Genomic DNA, 18,336 nt, shown 5'->3' on the forward strand with positions numbered 1-18,336 from the left:
CACCTGTCCCACCCATCCTTTCCTTAACCTAACCTGGTCCGCCACCTTCAGATGCGTCTCTTGAAGCATGGCTACATCTGCCTTCAGTCCCTTTAAGTGCGCGAACACACGGGCCCTCTTAATCGGCCCATTTAGGCCTCTCACGTTCCACGTGATCAGCCGGACTGGGGGGCTGCTCGCCCCCCTCCCCTGTCGACTAGCCATCAGCCTCTCTGGGCCAGTCCCTCGTCCCGGTTCCGCGCACCCACCCGTCCCCCAGGCGGCGCATTCCCGCCTCGACCACCTTTTCTCTTACCAGCTCCCTTTCGATCACAGCAGCAGCAACCCAGTTGTCACCCCCCCCCCCCGCTAGATCCCCATCTAGCATGGTTACTCCCCCCATATTGCTTCCGAAAGTCAGCTGACTTCAACTGACCCCGGCTTCTCCCGCTCTCTCCTTGACCCCCAAGGAGGAACTCCCATCCTCCTTGCGCCTATCTTCCCGCCATCATCTCTCTGGCGCGGGAAAAGAAAAAGAAACCCCGTGCTTTCTAGAACCATCCCGCCCCCCATGGCGCAGCTCCCCCTACCGCCCCGTTCCCATTCTCCATCCCCCGCCTGTGTCTCTTCTTTCCCCCCCCACCGGCGCCCACATTTCTCAGTGTCCCCCCCTCCCCAATTTACACCTCTATACATCAGCATTGTCGTTTCCCCTCCAACATCAGTCCCTCAGTTCTGGTCCAGTTTCTCTTTTTGGATGAAGGTCCATGCTTCTTCCGACGTTTCAAAATAGTAATGTCTATCCTGGTGCGTGACCCACAATCGCGCCGGCTGCAACATCCCAAACTTCACTTTCTTCTTATGCAGCACCTCCTTGGCTCAATTGAAACTCGCCCTCCTGTTCGCCACCTCCGCACTCCAATCCTGATACACTCGTATCACCGCATTCTCCCATCTGCTACTTCGTACCTTCTTGGCGCATCTCAGAACCACCTCTCTGTCATTGAAGCGGTGAAATCGCACGATCATCGTCCCAGGTGGTTCTCCAGCCTTTGGTCTCCTCGCAGGGACCCGGTGGGCTCCTTCCACTTCCAAGGGGCCCGAGGGGGCCTCAGCTCCCATTAGCGAGTGTAGCATCGTGCTCGCATAAGCCCCGCCGTCAGCTCCTTCCACTCCCTCGGGGAGACCCAGGATCCGGAGGTTCTTTCTCCTTGATCTATTTTCCAGGACTTCAATCCTTTCGATGCACTTCTTATGGAGCGGCTCGTGCGTCTGCATTTTGACCGCTAGGCCCAGGATCTCGTCCTCGTTGTCCGTTACCTTCTGCTCCACCACACGGAGCTCTATCTCCTGGGCCTTTTGTGACTCTTTAAGCCCCTCGATTGCCTGTAGCATCGGGGCCAGCACCTCCTTTTTTAGCAGCTCCACACACCATCTTAAAAATTCATCCTGGTCCGGTCCCCATGTCGCCTGGGCTCTCTCCGACGCCATCTTGCTCCTTTCTTTCTTCTGCCGCTGCCCTCGAGGATTCTCCAAGATCTGGCCGCTGCCGCCGATCTTTTTCTTTCCCACTGGGGGGGACTCCCTGTTGCTTCACCCCACACCGGGTTTCGCAACATTTTTTTTCCCCGTTGGGGCTCTTAAAAAAGCCCGAAGGTCCGTCTAAGCTGGAGCCGCCGAAACGTGCGGCTTAGCTGGTCATCGCCGCAACCGGAAGTCCTCCAGGGAATCTCTAATTGTTTAGAAGAATGCTTGGAAATGATGTTTAAGAGTGGCATCAATTGTAATACGATCAATTGTAATTTTTTGGGATAATAAGAGAAACTGACCTCTGTGGTTTGGTGACCCTTGACCTGGAAGCAGTACCCACAGGATGGAAGTTAAGACAGAAGTTTTGTGGCCAGACCGCAAGGAGAGCTGGAGGGTGAAGGCAATCATTTGCCTGTTTGTTCCTATTTAAGATGCACAGATTCTGAGTTTTGTTGCAGTTAAAGTTACAAAGATTGAAATCTTGTTGTAATTTCTTCTTTGAGAGTCATTCTGTTGTAGAGGGTTCCATCTCTGCTACTCCACTACTGGGCCGATATCTGGGGTTTGAGTATCTGTGTGTGTCTCTCTCCAGCTGGCACTGAAACCTCAGAGGCCAGGGGATGCTGCACTGGGACACCTCCACTGGAGAGAGCACTGAATCAAGCCTGCCGTTTATCCCTAACCGGAAGCCTGAGGCTTATATCACACAGATATCCAGACCCCCACCAATGCCCAGGTGATTCTCTCTCTCTTGCCGGTGGTACAACACCCACCCGGTTCCTACTTCGCTGGAGTAGCTTTCCCAAGAGAGAGAATAGGACACTGCTGTTTATTACCTAACCAGCAGCCTGTCCTGAGTGAATCGTTCAAGATGACCCTAGATTCTCGACCCCGGAATTAAGGTGAGGAATATCTTAACAATGACTTGGTCAGAGATCGCTGGTGAGAGATTGAAGAATTTAAACGACTCCAATTATCAGCAAATCAAGGTTTATTGCAAAACCCAGGTCAAAATCATCAAACAGAAGAAATTATAATAAAATCTTAAACTCTAACACAAACTAAGTCTATTCAGAAAGTACTATAACGGACACAACGTTAAATCTTATTGTTACACAGTTTTAGCAATGGCACAAAACACAAATCAAGCCCCCTGCCCCAAAGCCTCAACCACTATCAAGGTCAAGGGAGTTTCGCAAGCTGCTGCAGGGTACTTACAGTCACAGGCTGCAGGAGGTCAAGTCAAAGGTGGAGAGGTCAAGCCAAGAGACCCTCAATCGAAACACAGCCCCTTTTATATTCGTTTTACCTGGCTTTTTCCTGTGTTCGGCCAGCCCCTTTTGCATTGAATCCATAAGGTTTAAAGTTCCCGCTGGTCCTGCCCCCTTTGAGCCGGTCAGACCTGTCCAGATGGGAGTACCTCCCCTAGGTCCGCCTCCAGTCTGCTTTTTGAGATAACGAGGCTGAGCTCCCTTGTGAAGATTTTCAAAGTCTTCCATCTGCTCCGGAGATCGCTGCTATGTTGATGGGGTGTTGATTGGATTCTGCTCTGGTGGAGGCATAGTCATTTACATCTGCATGGGGCTATGACCATCCCATTGTCCTGCTTGCAGGCAGGCCCCTTGTGTATTCCCGTGCCCCTTTGTCTGTGTTTTAATCTTATCTAGTTGTCTGGCTCCTTCTTCCTTGTAGCTCCTGGGGGGGGCGGTTTGTAAATACCTATGCCCCTACTCGGCTCAGCGGACCAAGCCTGCTGGGAAATTTGGTTACGTTCCCTTGGCTGAAAAGTGTCCAGTTTACAGTCTCTGGGTTTTATCCTTGGGCAGTCCAAAAAGGGCCGAATTGCCCGAAAACCTTACACTGTGTAGGTTTGCAGTTGATACAGAGCGTAAAAGGTTCTCCCTCACACCTCCCGTGGACATCTCTTGTCTAAAACCTGAAATCCCTTGTATAAAATTATAACAGGAAATCTTGGAAAAGCTCAGCAGGACTGGCAGCATCTGTGGAGAGAGAACTAGAATTAATGTTTCGAGTCCAGTATGTCTCTTCTTCAGAACTCTTACAACCCTGGACCTTGTACCGGCACCTAATTGAAATGGCTTTTCATTGTCTAATTGTTCTGTCATAATCTTATACACTTCCACCAAATCCCCCCTCCATCTGCTTTACTCCAAGGACAGCAACCCCAGCTTTTCCAAAATAAGCTTGGAACTAAAATCACCCCATTGGTGGAACCAATCTAATAAACCTCTCTGCACCCTCTCCAATATCCTCGGTGGTGAATGTAGGACATTTTTATATATATTGTCTTATGTGTCTGTTGCAGCAATGTTATTAAAATAACTTATGTTAAGGTTATATGTCTTGTAAAGCTATGATTAAGGGATTATCAGCAAACAGGTTGCGATGTCACTTGTGCGAGGGGCTGGATCTGTTTTTCGTTTCGTTTTCAGCCCTGCCCTGTGTCTGTTGTTTCATTTTGACAGTTCTGCTCTGGGTTCTGAGGAAAGGAGGTGTGTTTCTCAGACTGACTTCTGAAAGTTTCTTTCCCAAGGACTTTGTGACTAAATCTGTAAGTCACTGAGTGTTAACTGTATTATAAGTGGCATATGACCTGTGTGTGGATTTTGCTAAATTGAAAATTTGGAAGTAGATGGGAAAGTAAACTCAGAGACCTTGCTATATTTTTTTGTAAGAATTGTTTAACTGTTAATTGAAGAGCTGCTTTTTGTGATAATGTGTTTAATCCTATGGTAATAATAAAGTTTGTTTTAATATAAAACATTCCTAGTTGTCAGTGGAATCACTCCTGGAGCAAAGTATCCTTTACTCACAGTTTACAAATTGAAACATTGCTGGGATCTGGTCCGGTTTCCTGATAGAAATTGGGATCGGGTCTGGTTTCCTGATATAAATTGGGATCTGGTCCGGTTTCCTGATAGAAATTGGGATCGGGTCTGGTTTCCTGATATAAATTGGGATCTGGACAGTTTCCTGATAGAAATTGGGATCTGGTCTGGTTTCCTGATATAAATTGGGATCTGGACAGTTTCCTGATAGAAATTGGGATCTGGTCCGGTTTCCTGATATAAATTGGGATCTGGTCCGGTTTCCTGCTATAAATTGGGATCTGGACAGTTTCCTGATATAAATTGTGATCTGGTCTGGTTTCCTGATATAAATAGGGATCTGGTCCGGGTACTATAGCACCTCATGAATCCATAGAATGTACAGTGCAGAAGGAGCCCATTTAGCCCATCGAGTCTGCACCGGCCCTTGGAAAGAGCACCTTATTTAAGTCCCACGCCTCCACCCTATTCCCTTTAACCCCATAATCCCACCTAACCTTTTTGGACACTAAGGGCAATTTATCATGGCCAATCCACCTAACCTGCACATCTTTGGACTGTGGGAGGAAAGCGGAGCACCCAGAGGAAACCCACGTAGACACGGGTAGAACGAGCAGACTCCACACAATATACTATAATTTTAGGTGGAGAGTTCGATCCTCCACCGTAATATCTTATCATTTTTGATTTTACCTCGTTGTTTGTTGTCGAACATGAACGCAACTGATCGTTGGTCAGTAACGAGGGTAAATGGTTTTCCGGCCAGGTAGTGCCTCCAGTGCCGGACGGCTTCCACTATGGCCTGTGCCTCCTTCTCAACAGAGGAGTGGCGGATCTTGGGGCCTTGGAGTGTGCGGGAAAAGAAGGCGATGGGCCTGCCCGCCTGGTTGAGGGTGGCACCCAGGGCAAAGTCGGAGGCATCGCTCTCGACTTGGAATGGTGCAGACTTGTCTACCGCATGCATGGCGGCTTTGGCGATAGCAGTTTTTAGGAGGTGGAAGGCCTGGCAGGCCTCGGGCGGGAGGGGGAATGAGGGGGAACGGAGGAGGGGTCAGGCCTTGTCAGCGTTACCGGGCACCCACTGGGCATAGTAGGCAAAGAACCCGAGGCATCGCCTCAGTTCTTTGGGGCAGGTGGGAATGAGGAGTTCGAGAAGGGGGCGCAGACGGTCGGGATCGGGGCCGAGGACACCGTTCTCCACCACGTAGCCGAGTATGGCGAGGCGGGTGGTGACGAAAACACATTTTGCCTCGTTGTACGTGAGATTGAGGCGTTTGGCAGTTTGGAGGAATTTAGTGAGGTTGATGTCATGGTCCTGCTGGTTGTGGCCGCAGATGGTGACGTTGTCCAGATACGGGAAGGTGGCCCGCAGTCTGTTCTGGTCCACCATTCGGTCCATCTCCCGTTGGAAGACCGAGACTCCATTGGTGACGCCAAAGGGCACCCTAAGAAAGTGGTAGAGGCGGCCGTCCGCCTCGAAGGCCGTGAAATTACGGTCCTCCGGGCGGATAGGGAGCTGGTGGTAGGCGGATTTCAAGTCTATGGTGGAGAACACCCGGTACTGTGCAATCCGGTTGACCATGTCAGATATGCGGGGGAGGGGATACGCATCAAGCAGCGTGTACCGGTTGATGGTCTGACTGTAGTCAATGACCATGCGGTGGTTTCTCGCTAGACTTGACTACCACCACTTGGGCTCGCCAGGGCCTAGTGCTGGGAGCAATAATCTTTTCCGAGAGAAGGCGCTTAATCTCCGCGCGAATGAATTGGCGGTCCCCGAAACTGTAACGCCGACTTTTAGTAGCCACGGTCTTGCAGTCGGGGATGAGATGAGCAAACAGTGAAGGGGGGGGGGATCCTGAGCTTGGAGAGACTACAAGTGGGACCCGGGGGGGGGGATCAGGGAAGAACTGGGGGTTGGAGACCGTGAGGGGGGTGAGGGGGCTGTTAAAATGCAAGGTGAGGCTGCGCAGGTGGCATTGGAAGTCCAGGCCGAGGATCGCGGGGGCGCAGAGGTGAGGGAGGACCATGAATTTGAAATCCTGGAACACCGCACCGTTCACTGAGAGGGTGACGACGCAGTAGCCCGAAACCTCAGCCGACTGGGAGTTGGAGGCCATGGAAATATGCCTGCGCGTGGGTAGTACCTTGAGGGAGCAGCGGCGCACGGTGTCCGGGTGGAGGAAGCTCTCCGTGCTGCCGCTGTCGAACAGGCAGGTAACAGTGAAATAATTTACCTGAACCTCCATGGTGGATCTGGCGAGCTGATGCGGTCGGTCCTGGTCGAGGACGATGGATGCGATGGTGGAGCTGTTGGAGAAGGGTGCCGGATCCGGGGAGCGGCCTGCGGAAGAAGGTGATGGCGCCCAGGCGTCGTAGGCTGCTGTTGGAGGCCAGGTTGCTGTCGTTGGCTGCATCTCAGTTGTTTGCAGCATTTCGGTCGAGTGCGCAGGTCCGAAAGTGACGATCGGCGGCGGGCCGGGCCCGGAAGCGACGATCGGCGGCGGACCGGAAGTGACGTGCGGCGGACCGGAAGTGAAGGAAGCCGGGCCGGGGATAATCAAAGATGGCGGCGCCCAGGAGTAGCAGGCCGCGGTGTTGGACCCCGAGGCAGCGGTGGAGCGGCAGACGTTTGCAAAATGGCCTTTCTTGCCACAGGCTGAACAGGTAGCATCTCTAGCAGGGCAGCGTTTCCTGGGGTGTTTTGCCTGGCCACAAAAGTAACACTGGGGCCCAGGCATTATTTTTACTGCTGGTGTGGCTGGGTGGGCCGTGACTTGCAGGGGTTGTTGCTGGGCGGGCGGCAGGGAGGTAGCGGCCACGTAGGGAATGTGGGCAGGCACATAGGAAGTTTGGGCAGGTGTGTAGGACGCATTATTGTCATAGGCTGCCTGTTGGGCCTCTGCCATAGTGACTGCCGTGTCCAGAGTCAGGGTAGTTTGTGCCAGTAGGAGTTGGCGAATTGGGACGGAAGCGATGCCGGCTACAAAGGCATCGAGCGCCAGGGCCTCAGTGTTCTGCTCAGCGGAGACTGCTGGCGCGTTGCAGGTGAGCGCAAGGGCACGGAGGTCCCGAACGAACACGGATAGGGGTTCACCCGGCTGCTGGTGCCGGGAGGCGAGGCGGTGGCGGGCGTAAATAGAATTAACAGTTTGTGCATACCGGCTTTTGAGCTTCACGATGGCATCGGCATAGGTCGTTGTTCCCGTGATGAGGTCGAAAAGCCCGTAGTCGAGCCGTGAGCACAGGAGGTTGAGTCGGTCAGCGTCCGTTTTGGCAAAGGCGGAGGATGCTTCCAGGTAGGCCTCGAAACACCGGAGCCAGCGGTTGAAACGATGATCCGCGCGTGGAGCGTGGGGGTCGAGCGAGAGCTTGTCGGGTTTCAGAGCAGCCTCCATTATAACTGTAGTGTATCAAATTGATGCGCTAAGCGTCAAGAACCACAAAGGCATGTGAGACTTTAACCAAGGCCTTAATACACTACATAGGAAGCTTACCCGACACAGACGACCCCAGACAAAATGGGTCCGGTCTCAGAAGCTGGGTCTTATACTTAACTCCCGGGGGAGAGGCCAAGGCGGAGCTCTCCGTGGCCAGGTCAGGTTACATACAGGTGACCGAACCTCTACAGAGCTACAGTACAATACACAGTACAATACAGAGGATTACAGGGCCACGTTACACACAACTATTATATAACTATGTACAATGCTAGGGAGGTACAGTGGTGTATCACCACAGTGGTGGAGGGGCTGTGTGTGTGGAGGAGGGGCTGTGTGTGTGGTGGAGGGGCTGTGTGTGAGTGTGTGTGGTGGAGTGGCTGTGTGTGAGTTGTAGGGGCTGTTGGTGTGGTGGTGGGGCTGTGTGTGAGTGTGTGTGGTGGAGGGGCTGTGTGTGGTGGAGGGGCTGTGTGTGTGGAGGAGGGGCTGTGTGTGTGGTGGAGGGGCTGTGTGTGAGTTGTAGGGGCTGTATGTGTGGTGGAGGGGCTGTGTGTGTGGTGGTGGAGGGGCTGTGTGTGTGGTGGAGGAGGGGCTGTGTGTGTGGTGGAGGGTCTGTGTGTGTGGTGGAGGGGCTGTGTGTGTGTGGAGGAGGGGCTGTGTGTGTGGAGGAGGGGCTGTGTGTGTGGTGGAGGGGCTGTGTGTGTGGTGGAGGGGCTGTGTGTGTGGTGGTGGGGCTGTGTGTGTGGTGGGGTGCTGTGTGTGTGGTGGGGTGCTGTGTGTGTGGTGGAGGGGCTGTTGGTGTGGTGGTGGGGCTGTGTGTGAGTGTGTGTGGTGGAGGGGCTGTGTGTGTGGAGGAGGGGCTGTGTGTGTGGAGGAGGGGCTGTGTGTGTGGTGGAGGGGCTGTGTGTGTGGTGGAGTGCTGTGTGTGAGTTGTAGGGGCTGTTGGTGTGGTGGAGGGGCTGTGTGTGGTGGGGTGCTGTGTGTGTGGTGGAGGGGCTGTTGGTGTGGTGGTGGGGCTGTGTGTGAGTGTGTGTGGTGGAGGGGCTGTGTGTGTGGAGGAGGGGCTGTGTGTGTGGTGGAGGGGCTGTGTGTGAGTTGTAGGGGCTGTATGTGTGGTGGAGGGGCTGTGTGTGTGGTGGAGGGGCTGTGTGTGTGGTGGAGGGGCTGTGTGTGTGGAGGAGGGGCTGTATGTGTGGTGGAGGGTCTGTGTGTGTGGTGGAGGGGCTGTGTGTGTGTGGAGGAGGGGCTGTGTGTGTGGTGGAGGAGGGGCTGTGTGTGTGGTGGAGGGGCTGTGTGTGTGGTGGAGGGTCTGTGTGTGTGTGGAGGAGGGGCTGTGTGTGTGTGGAGGAGGGGCTGTGTGTGTGGTGGAGGAGGGGCTGTGTGTGTGGTGGAGGAGGGGCTGTGTGTGTGGTGGAGGGTCTGTGTGTGTGTGGAGGAGGGGCTGTGTGTGTGGTGGAGGGGCTGTGTGTGTGGTGGAGGAGGGGCTGTGTGTGTGGTGGAGGGTCTGTGTGTGTGGTGGAGGGGCTGTGTGTGTGTGGAGGAGGGGCTGTGTGTGTGGTGGAGGAGGGGCTGTGTGTGTGGTGGAGGGGCTGTGTGTGTGGTGGAGGGTCTGTGTGTGTGTGGAGGAGGGGCTGTGTGTGTGGTGGAGGGGCTGTATGTGTGGTGGAGGGGCTGTGTGTGTGGTGGAGGAGGGGCTGTGTGTGTGGTGGAGGGGCTGTGTGTGTGGTGGAGGGGCTGTGTGTGTGTGGAGGAGGGGCTGTGTGTGTGGAGGAGGGGCTGTGTGTGTGGTGGAGGGGCTGTGTGTGTGGAGGAGGGGCTGTGTGTGTGGTGGAGGGGCTGTGTGTGTGTGGAGGGGCTGTGTGTGTGGTGGGGTGCTGTGTGTGTGGTGGTGGAGCTGTGTGTGTGGAGGAGGGGCTGTGTGTGTGGTGGAGGGGCTGTGTGTGAGTTGTAGCAGCTGTATGTGTGGTGTAGGGGCTGTATGTGTGGTGGAGGGGCTGTGTGTGTGGTGGAGGAGGGGCTGTGTGTGTGGTGGAGGGGCTGTGTGTGTGGTGGAGGGGCTGTGTGTGTGGTGGAGGGGCTGTGTGTATGGTGGGAGAGCTGTGTGTGTGGTGGAGGGGCTGTGTGTGTGGTGGAGGGGCTGTGTGTGTGGTGGGGGGGGGCTGTGTGTGTGTGGAGGGGCTGTGTGTACGGTGGAGGAGCTGTGTGTGTGTGTGGTGGAGGGGCTGTGTGTGTGTGTGGTGGAGGGGCTGTGTGTGTGGTGGAGTGGCTGTGTGTGTGTGCTGTGGAGGGGCTGTGTGTGTGTGTGGTGGAGGGGCTGTGTGTGTGTGTGGTGGAGGGGCTGTGTGTGTGGTGGAGGGGCTGTGTGTGTGTGTGGTGGAGGGGCTGTGTGTGTGGTGGAGGGGCTGTGTGTGTGTGGTGGAGTGGCTGTGTGTGTGTGTGGTGGAGGGGCTGTGTGTGTGGTGGAGGGGCTGTGTGTGTGTGGTGGAGGGGCTGTGTGTGTGGTGGAGAGGCTGTGTGTGTGCGGTGGAGGAGCTGTGTGTGTGGTGGAGGGGCTGTGTGTGTGGTGGAGGGGCTGTGTGTGTGCGGTGGAGGAGCTGTGTGTGTGGTGGAGGGGCTGTGTGTGTGGTGGAGGGGCTGTGTGTGTGGTGGAGGGGCTGTGTGTGTGGTGGAGTGGCTGTGTGTGCGGTGGAGGGGCTGTGTGTGTGGTGGAGTGGCTGTGTGTGTGGTGGAGGGGCTGTGTGTGGTGGAGGGGTTGTGTGTGTGGTGGAGGGGCTGTGTGTGTGGTGGAGGGGCTGTGTGGTGGAGGGGCTGTGTGTGTGGAGGAGGGGCTGTGTGTGTGGTCGAGGGGCTGTGTGTGAGTGTGTGGAGGAGGGGCTGTGTGTGCGGTGGAGGGGCTGTGTGTGCGGTGGAGGAGCTGTGTGTGTGGTGGAGGGGCTGTGTGTGTGGTGGAGGGGCTGTGTGTGGTGGAGGGGCTGTGTGTGTGGTGGAGGGGCTGTGTGTGGTGGAGGGGCTGTGTGTGTGGAGGAGGGGCTGTGTGTGTGGTCGAGGGGCTGTGTGTGAGTGTGTGGAGGAGGGGCTGTGTGTGCGGTGGAGGGGCTGTGTGTGCGGTGGAGGAGCTGTGTGTGTGTGCGGTGGAGGGGCTGTGTGTGGTGGAGGGGCTGTGTGTGTGTGCGGTGGAGGGGCTGTGTGTGGTGGAGGGGCTGTGTGTGTGTGGAGGGGCTATGTGTGTGTGTGGTGGAGGGGCTGTGTGTGGTGGAGGGGTTGTGTGTGCGGTGGAGTGGCTGTGTGTGTGGTGGAGGGGCTGTGTGTGGTGGAGGGGCTGTGTGTGTGTGGAGGGGCTATGTGTGTGTGTGGTGGAGGGGCTGTGTGTGGTGGAGAGGCTGTGTGTGTGGTGGAGAGGCTGTGTGTGTGGTGGAGGGGCTGTGTGTGTGGTGGAGTGGCTGTGTGTGTGGTGGAGGGGCTGTGTGTGTGGTGGAGGGGCTGTGTGTGGTGGAGGGGCTGTGTGTGTGGTGGAGAGGCTGTGTGTGCGGTGGAGGGGCTGTGTGTGTGGTGGAGTGGCTGTGTGTGTGGTGGAGGGGCTGTGTGTGGTGGAGGGGTTGTGTGTGTGGTGGAGGGGTTGTGTGTGTGGTGGAGGGGTTGTGTGTGTGGTGGAGGGGCTGTGTGTGTGGTGGAGGGGCTGTGTGTGGTGGAGGGGCTGTGTGTGTGGAGGAGGGGCTGTGTGTGTGGTCGAGGGGCTGTGTGTGAGTGTGTGGAGGAGGGGCTGTGTGTGCGGTGGAGGGGCTGTGTGTGCGGTGGAGGAGCTGTGTGTGTGTGCGGTGGAGGGGCTGTGTGTGGTGGAGGGGCTGTGTGTGGTGGAGGGGCTGTGTGTGTGTGCGGTGGAGGGGCTGTGTGTGGTGGAGGGGCTGTGTGTGTGTGGAGGGGCTGTGTGTGTGTGTGGAGGGGCTGTGTGTGGTGGAGGGGCTGTGTGTGGTGGAGGGGCTGTGTGTGTGGTGGAGAGGCTGTGTGTGTGGTGGAGAGGCTGTGTGTGTGGAGGAGGGGCTGTGTGTGTGGTGGAGGGGCTGTGTGTGTGGTGGAGGGGCTGTGTGTGTGGTGGAGAGGCTGTGTGTGTGGAGGAGGGGCTGTGTGTGGTGGAGGGGCTGTGTGTGTGGCGGAGGGGCTGTGTGTGTGGCGGAGGGGCTGTGTGTGTGGCGGAGGGGCTGTGTGTGTGGCGGAGGGGCTGTGTGTGTGGCGGAGGGGCTGTGTGTGTGGAGGAGGGGCTATGTGTGTGGAGGAGGGGCTGTGTGTGTGGTGGAGGGGCTGTGTGTGTGGTGGAGGGGCTGTGTGTGTGGAGGAGGGGCTGTGTGTGTGGAGGAGGGGCTGTGTGTGTGGAGGAGGGGCTGTGTGTGTGGTGGAGGGGCTGTGTGTGTGGTGGAGGGGCTGTGTGTGTGGTGGAGGGGCTGTGTGTGTGGTGGAGGGGCTGTGTGTGGTGGAGGGGCTGTGTGTGTGGAGGAGGGGCTGTGTGGTGGAGGGGCTGTGTGTCTGGTGGAAGGGCTGTGTGTGTGGAGGAGGGGCTGTGTGTGTGGAGGAGGGGCTGTGTGTGTGGAGGAGGGGCTGTGTGTGTGGAGGAGGGGCTGTGTGTGTGGAGGAGGGGCTGCGTGTGTGGTGGAGGGGCTGTGTGTGTGGTGGAGGGGCTGTGTGTGTGGTGGAGGGGCTGTGTGTGTGGTGGAGGGGCTGTGTGTGTGGTGGAGGGGCTGTGTGTGTGGTGGAGGGGCTGTGTGTGTGGTGGAGGGGCTGTGTGTGTGGAGGAGGGGCTGTGTGGTGGAGGGGCTGTGTGTGTGGAGGAGGGGCTGTGTGTGTGGTGGAGGGGCTGTGTGTGTGGTGGAGGGGCTGTGTGTGTGGTTGGAGGGGCTGTGTGGTGGAAGGGCTGCGTGTGTGTGTGGTGGAGGGGCTGCGTGTGTGTGTGTGGTGGAGGGGCTGTGTGTGTGGTGGAGGGGTTGTGTGTGTGGTGGAGGGGCTGTGTGTGTGTGGTCGAGGGGCTGTGTGTGTGGTCGAGGGGCTGTGTGTGGTTGGAGGGGCTGTGTGTGTGGTGGAGGGGCTGTGTGTGTGGAGGAGGGGTTGTGTGTGTGGTGGAGGGGCTGTGTGTGTGGTGGAGGGGCTGTGTGTGTGGTGGAGGGGCTGTGTGTGTGGTGGAGGGGCTGTGTGTGTGGTGGAGGGGCTGTGTGTGTGGTGGAGGGGCTGTGTGTGTGGTGCAGGGGCTGTGTGTGTGGTTGGAGGGGCTGTGTGGTGGAAGGGCTGCGTGTGTGTGTGGTGGAGGGGCTGCGTGTGTGTGTGTGGTGGAGGGGCTGTGTGTGTGGTGGAGGGGCTGTGTGTGTGGTGGAGGGGCTGTGTGTGTGGTGGAGGGGCTGTGTGTGTGGTGGAGGGGCTGTGTGTGTGGTGGAGGGGCTGTGTGTGTGGTGGAGGGGCTGTGTGTGTGGTGGAAGGGCTGCGTGTGGTGGAGGGACTGCGTGTGATGTGTGGTGTAGGGGCTGTGCCTGCATGTGGTGGAGGAGCTGTGTGTGTGTGTGTGGTGGAGGGGCTGCGTGTGCGGTGGAGGGGCTGCGTGTGCGGTGGAGGGGCTGCGTGTGCGGTGGAGGGGCTGTGTGGTGGAGAGGGTGTGTGTGCATGTGTGGTGGAGAGGCTGCACGTGCGTGTGTGGTGGAGCGGCTGCGTGTGCGTGTGTGGTGAAGGGGCTGCGTGTGGTGGAGGGGCTGCGTGTGGTGGAGGGGCTGCGTGTGGTGGAGGGGCTGTGTGTGTGTGTGTGTGTGTGTGTGTGTGTGTGGTGGAGGGGCTGCGTGTGCGTGTGTGGTGGTGGGGCTGCGTGTGCGTGTGTGGTGGAGGGGATGTGTGTGTGGTGGAGGGGCTGTGTGTGGTGGAGGGGCTGCGTGTGTGGTGGAGGGGCTGCGTGTGTGGTGGAGGGGCTGCGTGTGTGGTGGAGGGGCTGCGTGTGTGGTGGAGGGGCTGCGTGTGTGGTGGAGGGGCTGCGTGTGCATGTGTGGTGGAGGGGATGCGTGTGCGTGTGTGGTGGAGGGGATGTGTGTGTGTGTGGTGGAGGGGCTGTGTGTGGTGGAGGGGCTGCGTGTGTGGTGGAGGGGCTGCGTGTGTGGTGGAGGGGCTGCGTGTGCATGTGTGGTGGAGGGGATGCGTGTGCGTGTGTGGTGGAGGGGATGTGTGTGTGTGTGGTGGAGGGGCTGTGTGTGGTGGAGGGGCTGCGTGTGTGGTGGAGGGGCTGCGTGTGTGGTGGAGGGGCTGCGTGTGCATGTGTGGTGGAGGGGATGCGTGTGCGTGTGTGGTGGAGGGGATGTGTGTGTGTGTGGTGGAGGGGCTGTGTGTGCTTGTCTGGTGGAGGAGCTGCGTGTGCGTGTGTGGTGGAGGGGTTGCGTGTGCGTGTGTGGTGGAGGGGCTGCGTGTGGTGGAGGGGCTGCGTGTGCGTGTGTGGTGGAGGGGCTGCGTGTGGTGGAGGGGCTGTGTGTGTGGTGGAGGGGCTGTGTGTGGTGGAGGGGCTGCGTGTGCGTGTGTGGTGGAGGTGCTGCGTGTGCGCGGTTGAGGGGCTGTGTGTGTATGTGTGGTGGAGGGGCTGTGTAGGGTGGAGGGGCTGCGTGTGTGTTTGTGGTGGAGGGGCTTTGTGCGTGTGTGGTGGAGGGGCGGCATGTGCAGTGGAAGGGGCTGCGTGTGTGGTGGAGGGGGTGGGTTCGTGTGCGCGTGGTGGAGGGTCTGCGTGTGTGGTGGAGGGGCTGCGTGTGTGGTGGAGGGGCGGCGTGTGCGTGTGTGGTGGAGGCGCTGCGTGTGCGTGTGTGATGGAGGCGCTGCGTGTGCGTGTGTGGTGGAGGGGCTGCGTGTGGTGGAGGGGGGGTGTGTGCGCACGTGGTGGAGGGGCTGCGTGTGCGTGCGTGGTGGAAGGGCTGCGTGTGCGTGTGTGGTGGAGGGGCTGCGTGTGCGTGTGTGGTGGAGGCGCTGCGTGTGCGTGTGTGATGGAGGGGCTGTGTGTGCGTGTGTGGTGGAGGGGCTGTGTGTGGTGGAGGGGCTGTATGTGCGTGTGTGGTGGAGGCGCTGCGTGTGCGTGTGTGATGGAGGCGCTGCGTGTGCATGTGTGGTGGAGGCGCTGCGTGTGCGTGTGTGGTGGAGGGTCTGCATGTGGTGGAGGGACTGCGTGTGGTGGAGGAGCTGCGTGTGTGTGTGTGGTTGAGGGCCTGTGTGTGCGTGTGTGGTGGAGCGGCTGTGTGTGGTGGAGGGGTTGCGTGTGCGTGTGTGGTGGAGGGGCTGTGTGTGGTGGAGGGGCTGCGTGTGCGTGTGTGGTGGAAGGGCTGCGTGTGGTGGAGGGGCTGCGTGTGATGGAGGGGCTGCGAGTGGTGGAGGGGCTGCGTGTGCGTGTGTGGTGGAGGGGCTGCGTGTGGTGGAGGGGCTGCGTGTGCGTGTGTGGTGGAGGGGCTGCGTGTGCGTGTGTGGTGGAGGGGCTGCGTGTGGTGGAGGGGCTGCGTGTGCGTGTGTGGTGGAGGGGCTGCGTGTGCGTGTGTGGTGGAGGGGCTGCGTGTGGTGGAGGGGCTGCGTGTGCGTGTGTGGTGGAGGGGCTGCGTGTGCGTGTGTGGTGGAGGGGCTGCGTGTGGTGGAGGGGCTGCGTGTGCGTGTGTGGTGGAGGGGCTGCGTGTGCGTGTGTGGTGGAGGGGCTGCGTGTGGTGGAGCGGCTGCGTGTGCATGTGTGGTGGAGGGGCTGCGTGTGCGTGTGTGGTGGAGGGGCTGCGTGTGGTGGAGGGGCTGCGTGTGCGTGTGTGGTGGAGGGGCTGCGTGTGCGTGTGTGGTGGAGGGGCTGCGTGTGGTGGAGCGGCTGCGTGTGCATGTGTGGTGGAGGGGCTGCGTGTGCGTGTGTGGTGGAGCGGCTGCGTGTGCATGTGTGGTGGAGGGGCTGTGTGCGTGTGTGGTGGAGGGGCTGTGTGTGGTGGAGGGGCTGTGTGCGTGTGTGGTGGAGGGGCTGCGTGTGGTGGAGGGGCTGCGTGTGCGTGTGTGGTGGAGGGGCTGTGTGTGGTGGAGGGGCTGCGTGTGCGTGTGTGGTGGAGGGGCTGCGTGTGGTGGAGGGGCTGCGCGTGTGTGTGGTGGAGGGGCTGTGTGCGTGTGTGGTGGAGGGGCTGCGTGTGGTGGAGGGGCTTGTGCGTGTGTGGTGGAGGGGCTGTGTGTGGTGGAGGGGCTGCGTGTGTGGTGGAGGGGCTGCATGTGTGTGTGGTGGAGGGGCTGCGTGTGCGTGTGTGGTGGAGGGGCTGTGTGTGGTGGAGGGGCTGTGTGCGTGTGTGGTGGAGGGGCTGTATGTGGTGGAGGGGCTGCGTGTGCGTGTGTGGTGGAGGGGCTGTGTGTGCGTGTGTGGTGGAGGGGCTGTGTGTGTGTGTGGTGGAGGGGCTGTGTGCGTGTGTGGTGGAGGGGCTGTGTGTGGTGGAGGGGCTGCGCGTGTGTGTGTGGTGGAGGGGCTGTGTGTGGTGGAGGGGCTGCGCGTGTGTGTGGTGGAGGGGCTGCGTGTGCGTGTGTGGTGAGGGGCTTGTGCGTGTGTGGTGGAGGGGCTGTGTGTGGTGGAGGGGCTGCGTGTGTGGTGGAGGGGCTGCATGTGTGTGTGGTGGAGGGGCTGCGTGTGCGTGTGTGGTGGAGGGGCTGTGTGTGGTGGAGGGGCTGTGTGCGTGTGTGGTGGAGGGGCTGTATGTGGTGGAGGGGCTGCGTGTGCGTGTGTGGTGGAGGGGCTGTGTGTGCGTGTGTGGTGGAGGGGCTGCGTGTGCGTGTGTGGTGGAGGGGCTTGTGCGTGTGTGGTGGAGGGGCTGCGTGTGGTGGAGGGGCTGCGTGTGGTGGTGCTGCGTCTGAGTGTAAAGGTTTGTCTGTATTAGAGGGGCTGGGCATTGACATTGGCAATCTCTCCATATGTAACACCAAGGCTATTAACTTGGTGAATTGCACAGTGTTTGCTTAGAGAAATGTGATTAATAATTAATCAATTGTGATTTGATAGTGTGTGCCTAGCTCAGTTTCAAAATCTGGCTGAAGTATTTGTTGAATTATTGAAATAAAAATTTGCGTTCTTCCTCATTGAGATATTTGGTGTGTGATGGAAGGGCGGGGAGTTGAGCTCTCGGCCCACACCACCACCTCTCCTGCCCCTTTGCCTGGCTCCTTTCCTGCTGTGTCACTGGATGCTGGGTCCTGACATTGGCAGCTCGCCTAGAGCAGAGGCAGTGTGGACTGCCTATGTGTGTGTGCGAGCTGGCAACACTGGAATGAAGGACAAAGGCTGAGGGGTGGAGCTTGGCACAGGCCAAGCCAAAGCTGAGGCATGTGACAGGGACTCCGAGAGCTATATTACATTAGATCAGTGTCAGGAAGACAGGCACTAAAACTTGGGCCCTTTCTCATCTGCTCAGGCTTGTCGCTTTGCCCTGTAGCCTGCAGACATCATCCTGGTCACATGATGGGAAATGACACTGCTTGGTCAGCCCTCTGACAACTCAAGACGCAAGAGTCTATACGGACAGGTTAGTTGTCTGCAATGGAGGGTTAGTCCTTAGCCATTTAATTTTGTGACTGTGCATTTAATGACGTTTAAAGTTCTTGACATAGCATGGCTTGGTCGTCAGAGTGCGCCATGCTACTTTGCCCAGCGCTACCTTCGGTCTGTATACATTGCATTGCATGTAGGTGCTTGTGGAAGCCAGTGTGACACCCCCTCTTACAGTCACGCCTCATCTCCCCTCACACCCACCACTCTAATTAACACAAACGCTGAGGCCATTGGATATCCGAGAGGAGTTACTGAGTGACAGTGTGAGGGAACTGGATTAACATCAGTAGAGGTACAGTCAGTAACAGGGCTCTGGGGGAGAGGAGTTACTGAGTGACAGTGTGAGGGAACTGGATTAACATCAGTACAGATACAGTCAGTAATACAGGGTGCAGGGAGAGGAGTTACTGAGTGACTGTGAGGGAGCTGAATTAACATCAGTAGAGGTACAGTCAGTAACAGGGTTCTGGGGGAGAGGGGTTACTGAGTGACAGTGTGAGGGAGCTGGATTAACATCAGTAGAGATACAGTCAGTAATACAGGGTGCAGGGAGAGGAGTTACTGAGTGACTGTGAGGGAGCTGAATTAACATCAGTAGAGGTACAGTCAGTAACAGGGTTCTGGGGGAGAGGGGTTACTGAGTGACAGTGTGAGGGAGCTGAATTAACATCAGTAGAGGTACAGTCAGTAACAGGGTTCTGGGGGAGAGGGGTTACTGAGTGACAGTGTGAGGGAGCTGGATTAACATCAGTAGAGGTACGTCAGTAACAGGGTTCAGGGGGAGAGGGGTTACTGAGTGACAGTATGAGGGAGCTGGATTAACATCAGTAGAGGTACAGTCAGTAACAGGGCTCCTGGGGAGAGGGGTTACTGAGTGACAGTGTGAGGGAGCTGGATTAACATCAGTAGAGGTACAGTCAGTAACAGGGTTCTGGGCATGAGGGGTTACTGAGTGACAGTGTGAGGGTGCTGGATTAACATCAGTAGAGATACAGTC

General features: G+C 58.0%; 1 protein-coding gene across 7 annotated transcripts in view; it reads left to right on the forward strand.

Moving 5' to 3' along the window:
* The window catches only part of nr1h3 (nuclear receptor subfamily 1, group H, member 3), a 376,600-nt gene that overhangs the window by 53,134 nt on the left and 305,130 nt on the right, over positions 1-18,336 (forward strand). For 6 of the 7 annotated variants that reach the window (XM_072518740.1, XM_072518743.1, XM_072518736.1 and 3 more), the window contains exon 1: positions 17,142-17,313. The exons of the other annotated variant lie outside the window; for it this stretch is intronic. The gene's annotated coding sequence lies outside the window, so the exon portion shown is untranslated. Of the gene's footprint in view, positions 1-17,141; positions 17,314-18,336 lie in introns of those variants that run through there. 7 annotated transcript variants of the gene reach the window in all.

This window comes from Scyliorhinus torazame, chromosome 10 (genome assembly GCF_047496885.1).
Source record: "Scyliorhinus torazame isolate Kashiwa2021f chromosome 10, sScyTor2.1, whole genome shotgun sequence".
In the NCBI taxonomy this organism is placed as follows: domain Eukaryota; kingdom Metazoa; phylum Chordata; class Chondrichthyes; order Carcharhiniformes; family Scyliorhinidae; genus Scyliorhinus; species Scyliorhinus torazame.